This window comes from Xenopus laevis, chromosome 3S (assembly GCF_017654675.1).
Source record: "Xenopus laevis strain J_2021 chromosome 3S, Xenopus_laevis_v10.1, whole genome shotgun sequence".
Taxonomy (NCBI): Eukaryota; Metazoa; Chordata; class Amphibia; order Anura; family Pipidae; genus Xenopus; species Xenopus laevis.
In genome coordinates, this window is record NC_054376.1 from 14,025,197 (window position 1) to 14,032,624 (window position 7,428).

The window sequence follows — 7,428 nt, forward strand, 5'->3', positions numbered from 1 at the left end:
TCTGTTTCATGCTTTTCATTCAGATATTTATTATGTTAAGGTTACATAAGGTGTGTATGGCAGGAGACGAGACGACCGATAATGGCAGGATGCTTGGATACCGGAGAGCTCATTGATCAGGCACCTTTGAAGGCACCTGAGCATCAGCCACTGTTAGCGCTGAATAGTCAGATACAGGTAGAATTCTATTGTTTCTACCTGTATATCTGATGATTTAGCTCTAACACGTCTGTATTGAAAATGAACAATCATTCATGTAACCAATGGTCGCAGGAAAGAAATCTCTAGTTGCACTGAAATCCACAATTTGCACACTGAGGCAGCTTAGTAAAAGAACCTGTTACTAAGCTGCCTCAGTGTGCAAAGTGTGGATTTTAGTGCAACTAGAGATTTTTTGCCTACAATGTAACATTTTTCCCCAACAATCCAGAATAACTGCAGCCACCACAAAAATCGTGTGCAGTGTAACGTGTGTCCAAGTGATAAATCATACATCAATCAGTACCACCATCAATGTGAGCATTGCAGAGCAAAAGGTATCAGAAATGGTGCTTGGTGGGATTCAGTTGGCACAGCAATAGTAGCCTGGGAAATAGTAGTCTTCCTCAAGGTAAGCCATAATTGAATGGTTTGCTTGCACCAAACCAGGTAACATGCAACAGACCAGGTGCAATCAGCACAGTAAATGTAGCATATACAGCCACAAATACCTTTGGGAATTGCTTTTTTATACATTTTCACATCCAGTGCTTCACCTTGTTCTATACACCCCAATGAAGGAAACCCTCTCAATTTGGTTGGACAAAACCTTCAGAAATATCAAGGCTAGAAGTATTGCTGTCTCAAAACTTTGGAGCCGTTTTAACAGCCATTACATAGTTACATAGTTACATAGTTAAATTGGGTTGAAAAAAGACAAAGTCCATCAAGTTCAACCCCTCCAAATGAAAACCCAGCAAACATATACACACCCCTCCCTACTTTTAATTAAATTCTATATACCCATACCTATACTAACTATAGAGCTTAGTATCACAATAGCCTTTGATATTATGTCTGTCCAAAAAATCATCCAAGCCATTCTTATAGTCATTAACTGAATCAGCATCACAAGATCACCCGGCAGTGCATTCCACAACCTCACTGTCCTGACTGTGAAGAACCTCCTACGTTGCTTCAAATGAAAGTTCTTTTCTTCTAGTCTAAAGGGGTGGCCTCTGGTATGGTGATCCACTTTATGGGTAAAAAGGTCCGCTGCTTTTTGTCTATAATGTCCTCTAATGTACTTGTAAAGTGTAATCATGTCCCCTCGCAAGCGCCTTTTTTCCAGAGAAAACAACCCCAACCTACCGTCATAATTTAAGTCTTCCTTCCCTCTAACCAATTTAGTTGCACTTAGTCTCTGCACTCTCTCCAGCTCATTTATATCCCTCTTAAGGACTGGAGTCCAAAACTGCACTGCATACTCCAGATGAGGCCTCACCAGGGACCTATAAAGAGGCAGAATTATGTTTTCATCCCTTGAGTTAATGCCCTTTTTTATGCAAGCCAGAACGTTATTTGCTTTAGTGGCCACAGAATGACACTGCCCAGAATTAGACAACGTGTTATCTACAAAATCGTTCTCATTTAAGGAAACTCCCAACACACTGCCATTTAGTGTATAACTTGCATTTATATTATTTTTGCCAAAGTGCATAACCTTGCATTTATCAATTAGACATTAAACTTCTGTTTTAGGTGGGAGTGGTATGTAAACATTCAGTCACTACAAATTAACAGATAATTAGGTGTATTGATGCAGAATAATCCATGCCTAAACCAGCTGCAATAAAGAAGAACCATTAAACCACACAAAAAATCAATATATTCTTCTTTTAACTGCCCACCTTGATTTCAAGAGAGGGGTTGCCTGTCCTAAAACAGCAAGTTAAATATATTGTTTTCTTGATCACTACTGAGGTTTTTTTACTTTTACATTATAAAAACATACAGTGCCTGACAGTATGTTATACATTATCAAGTTAAGAGCAGGGATTTGAAATAACTTTTGCCTCCCCTCCTGTGCTGCCCCGTGTGCTGTCTGGGTTCCGCCTGCTCAGGCAAACTATGGCCCCCACAGATCCTTTAATCCCTTCCCTGTGTTATATGTGTGCAGTTTGTTCAATAGCCTGCCTGGGGCCCTATTGCTGGCATTGCACTTTCCTTGATAGCCGAATCTTTTTAACTCTGATTCGCTGACCAGCTGCTGACTGGGTGATATTGAGTGCGTGGGGGGGTGAGTGGTACAGTCCGGGGCACAGTAATGTACAAAAGTACAGAAGGGAATGAGTGCTAACGCAGGTTCTGTCCAGACAAACAGAAATTGGCATAAACAAACTTGGTGCTTGTACATCTGCTGTTTGTAAGGGCACGGCTGGAATACACACAAATCTAGCTACCAAGTTCAGGTGAATAGGAAGATGCCTCAGCTGCTGAATGACCTCTTGGGAACCCTTTGTCAAGGGAAAGTATTGCTTAGAAACAAGCTGGTTTGTCAAGGGAAATACAAAAGGGCATAGAAGTTACATATGTTGCTAGGCCATCCCACTGTTGACACCCAGCAGAGGAGACAGGTCCATTGTGATTTCATGCCAATAACAACAGGTCAATCCAGGACTGAAAGAGTGGCTGCAACAATTTTAGCTGCTTGAGGTTCCAAAGGGGTGGAAGGCCCTGGAAGGCTCTTGATCAGTAACTTCCAGTGGCTCCAGGTTACAGACAGACTATAGTCTTCTAGCCACCCTGAGATGGATAAATATTTGATGCTGCTGTAAGATGCCACAGAAAGTCACTATTTAGTGGGCTGGTGGGGCTTTTTGTACTTGAAATGCCAGGGTCTATTTCTGAAACCCAGTCCGGACCAGCTCCTGAGTGTTGATAGTTTATCCAGCGGTATTTATGAAAAAATACTACTGCTGACACCCTTTTGCGTGTAATATAAGAATTAATCACTCAGAGTACCGGACTTGCAAATAAGGCATTCCTAGCCTGGATGCCTACTGCTCCCCCAACGAATGTGCACGCATGTTAAAGGGCTTGTTCGCCTTTCAGATAACTTTTAGTATGATGTAGAGAGTAATATTCTGAGACAATTTGCAATTGGTTTTCATTTTTTTTATTATTTAAGGTTTTTGAGTTATTTGGCTTTTTATTCAGCAGCTCTTCAATTTGCATTTTAAGCAATCTAAATTTGAATAAGAGACTGTAAAATGTATAGGAGAGGCCTGCATAGAAAGGTGAGTAATAAAAAGTAGCCATAACAATACATTTGTAGCCTTATAGAGCATTTGTTTTTAGAGGGTCTGCGACGCCCATTTGAAAGATGCAAAGTGTCAGAAGAAAAAGGCAAATAACTATGAAACTATAAAAAATAAATAATGAAAACCAATTGAAAAGTTGATTCAAATAAGCCATTCTATAACATACTAAAAGTTAATCAAAAGGTGAACCACCCCTTTACTATCTCACCTATTCAGGTTGGCTTCTGAGCTCCCCCTTGTAACTCTGCTCTGGGTGTCCTGTAGGAACCTGGAAATATGGATGGTATGCCACCCCTAAAAATGTTTCACCTTAGGCCCGGGCCTCGCCACAAATTCGGGCCTGATTGGTGACTTCACTCTGCCTTCAATTGTTGCAGGGAGTTTGACATTATACATCAGGCAATTGCTGTTCAATTAATCAGCTGGCAGGTGTTGCATGAGCCTAGATTTGAAAGGTATATGAGAAGTATACGAGTGGGACTATTATGTCTAGAATTGTTCAGTGTAAAAATAAAAACTGGGTAAATAGATAGGCTGTGCAAAATAAAAATGTTTCTAATATAGTTAGTTAGGCAAAAATTTTATGTATAAAGGAGTGACTGCATGTCTAATATAATAGCCAGAACACTACTTCCTGCTTTGCAGCTCTCTTGGTTTCCACTGATTGGTTACCAGGCAGTAACCAATCAGTGACTTGAGGGGGGAACATGGGCCATAACTGTTTGCATTTGAAAATGAGCTACATGCTGAGGATCAATAGCAAACTCACTGAATAGTTATGTCCCATGTGGCCCCCCTTCAAGTCGTTGACTAACTCAGAGTTAAAGAGCTGAAAAGCAGGAAGTTGGGTTCTGGCTATTAGGTTAGACGTCCAGTTACTCCAGCCTTATAGATAACATTTTTGGCTAACTAACTATATTAGAAACATTTTTATATTGCACAGCCTATCTATTTACCCAGTTGTTATTTCTAAACTGAACTGTTCCTTTAAGCTATTTCTCTTTTTCACATCTATGGGTAAATACCTTCCTGCCCAACTAGTACTGACTTGTTTATGGCAATACATTGCCCCATACCACGATAGGCAAGGAACTAGAAAGAAATGCAGAACTGTCAGAGAAAGGGACAACTTGGAGTAAGGCACAAGGTTCTTTGTTCTAACATCCTGTACAAGAACAATATATTTACAAGAATTAAAAAATAGCAAATGTAAAAACTGTAAATATCCAAAAACTACAAGTCTTAATTCAAAGAAACTTGGAATCCCTTTCATAGTGATCAAACAGCCCTCTCCATGAAAGGACACAGAGAGGAGTGTGGCCAGAACAGCACAGGCACCTCAAGGAGCAACCCTTTTGGGAAAAGAGATGTGTGCAATACCAAATCTAAATAAGTATTAACTGTATGTGGGTGCCAAAGCTCCTTGGCTTAGTTATTAATTGGAGTAAAAAGGGAACTAAATCTGAGCTTTATTTTAATAGTTAAAGGACCCTGTAAATCCAACTAATGTGTGCTGCAATAGGTACAAAATATACATATGTGAATGGAAAAATTTACCATTACATTAGACTTGGCATGTGAGTTATTATAGCTGTTTGCATAGTGCAACATGGAAAGGGAATCCTGGGAGCAAAACTTCCTCAAGGAGCATGTAATGCACAAGTTCACACTTTGCACTTGTATTTGTTTAGATATTTAACTAAAAGTAGACGCATCTACTATTGCTAGGTGCAATGAGTATCAAAAACAGGCCCAGAATTTCACTATACAAATGAATCTCATGAGTACGATGTTCAGTGTACGCATTACTTTTATAGTCACACTCAGTAACGTAACTACCCAGCAGCGGGGCCGGGTGCAGGCCGTACAGCTGGGTCCCCCACCCCTCACCAGGTGGGGGACCTGGTGTGGGCCCTGGTGCAATTGCACCCCGGTACTTCCACCACTGGGCACACTTAGTTACACAAGTTGCATTGCATGTAATTTAAGGGTGTATAAATCCATGCTCATGTGCCCACTTACCTAATAGGTCCAACTGCATGATTTTGCATGCAGTATATTAAGTTCCATTCATCACAGTCCCATACATGTGGGGAATGCTGCTAGTTTTACACAGAAATAAAAGGTGGCTGTGACATTTTAATACAATTTGTGAGGACTTCCAAGGTAATTCTTTCATACATTACCTGTGCCACAAGGAATGTAAGGAAGTGGGAGTTTAATGGGATTAATGTGTGACTAAAGTTGGCCATAGATGTGCCGATTTTAGTCTTCTGACAAACGATGGCACGTCTTAATCAACAACTAACCATTCAGATTAAATAAAGTAATAAAAGAACAAATCAGACTATTTTCTGGCCATGACAACAAGTTATGTCCAATGAATAGCAGTGATAGTCACCCATTGATATCAGATATCAGATACATACATGCAGAGATATTATCGTTAGCCAACAGACATCTTCTAACCTGTCAGATCGACTAAACCATCGCCATGGTACGAAAATTGTCAGGACGATCCACACAAGGTCCGAAAATCGTACAAACCTTCGATTCGTATGACTTTCACTTTGCATGCATGGCTAGCTTTTGAGATTGCTATAGGGAGGAGGTTGTGGGGTTTCTGGAGAACTGGGCTGATTTTGCAGTCGGCTCTCTTTGCCAGGGATAGACTGCAACTAGGGTTGCCACCTAATCCAGTCTGTAAATTCTCTGCCAGGGTATTTATTACTGGCAGTGTAATTGCTTGCAAACTATTAAAGTTCTCTGTTTCCTTAATTCAGCCCCTCCCTCCAAAACGTTAGAGTGCTCTGAAACGCTTTCCAGGACTAGGACCTCCCCATGCACCCCACCGCATACATTTCTTGTTCCGGCGTGCCCTTTCTACGCCAATGAATACTCCACTTCCCGTCCCCCGTGACATCACCACCCTCTCTCAATACTGTTTGGTAAGTTTGGGTGGAAATGTGGCAACCCTAGTTCCTTAATGAAGATGGTGCAGCTGCTGTGTAACCATGGGGGCAGCCATTCAAGGACAGGTTATATAGCAGATAACAGATTCACTCAAGGCCGGAACTTTGGGTAGGCAGGAGAGGCGCAACGATAAAGGGACGCTGGGCAGGTACCTGTTAAAGGGTTTTCTGCCTACCACGAGTTTGTGATTGCTCCCCTCTGCCGCATCCAAGATGCAGCATCCTTGCACTATGATCTTGACAGACTGGCAATCTGGTTGACAAAGTCGCACATGAGATTCAGTGATGAGAAAAGTATGGTCAAGCACCTGGAATTTAAAAAATATGCAAGCCACTTGCAATCCCTTAATGGGATTGCACTAGGCCTAGCCATAATGGAGAAGGTCCATGGAGTCCTTAGGCTATGGACACACAGGTTTTTGATTCCAGCTCTTGTCAGCCTTTTTGCAGGCTGAGAGAAGCAGATCTGCTTAGTGCCGCTGCTCCATTGATTTGAATCTGATCAGACTGTGCGTGGTCACACACAGTGAAGCTGAGGTCAGTATTTGGGCTGACCGCAGCCTGTGTGACCGCAGCTGCTTAAGGGGAGATATGATAACTATGTATAAATAAAGAAGGAGATCCTATAATAATCTCTCTAATGCTTTTTTTAACAAAATGTCAAAAAAGTTTTTTACAGTGAGAGCTGTGAAATGGTGGAATTCTCTCCCTGAATCAGTTGCACTGGCTGATACATAAGATAGCTTCAAGTAGGGGTTGTATGGCTTTGGAGCAAGTGTGTTATTCATTGAAAATAGTTCTTAGTACAAGTTGTTTCAGGAACTGGAGTCAGGGAGGATGTTTTTCCCCTCTGAAGCAAATCAGGCAGGCTTCATAGGATTTTACTAGCAGTTTGGCAGGTTTTATATAGACAGAAAAGGTTGAACTGTTTTTTCATCCTAACTTACTATGGCACTATGAATTTCCTACTTAGAACTACGGCAATGAGTAAATCACAATCATTTAAACATGAATCAGAGAATGTCATGATCTAATTATGATACAGGTATAGGATCCCTTATCCGGAAACCCGATATCCAGAAAGCTCCGAATTACGGAATGGCTGTCTCCCATAGACTCCATTTTATCCAAATAATTCAAATTTTTAAAAATAA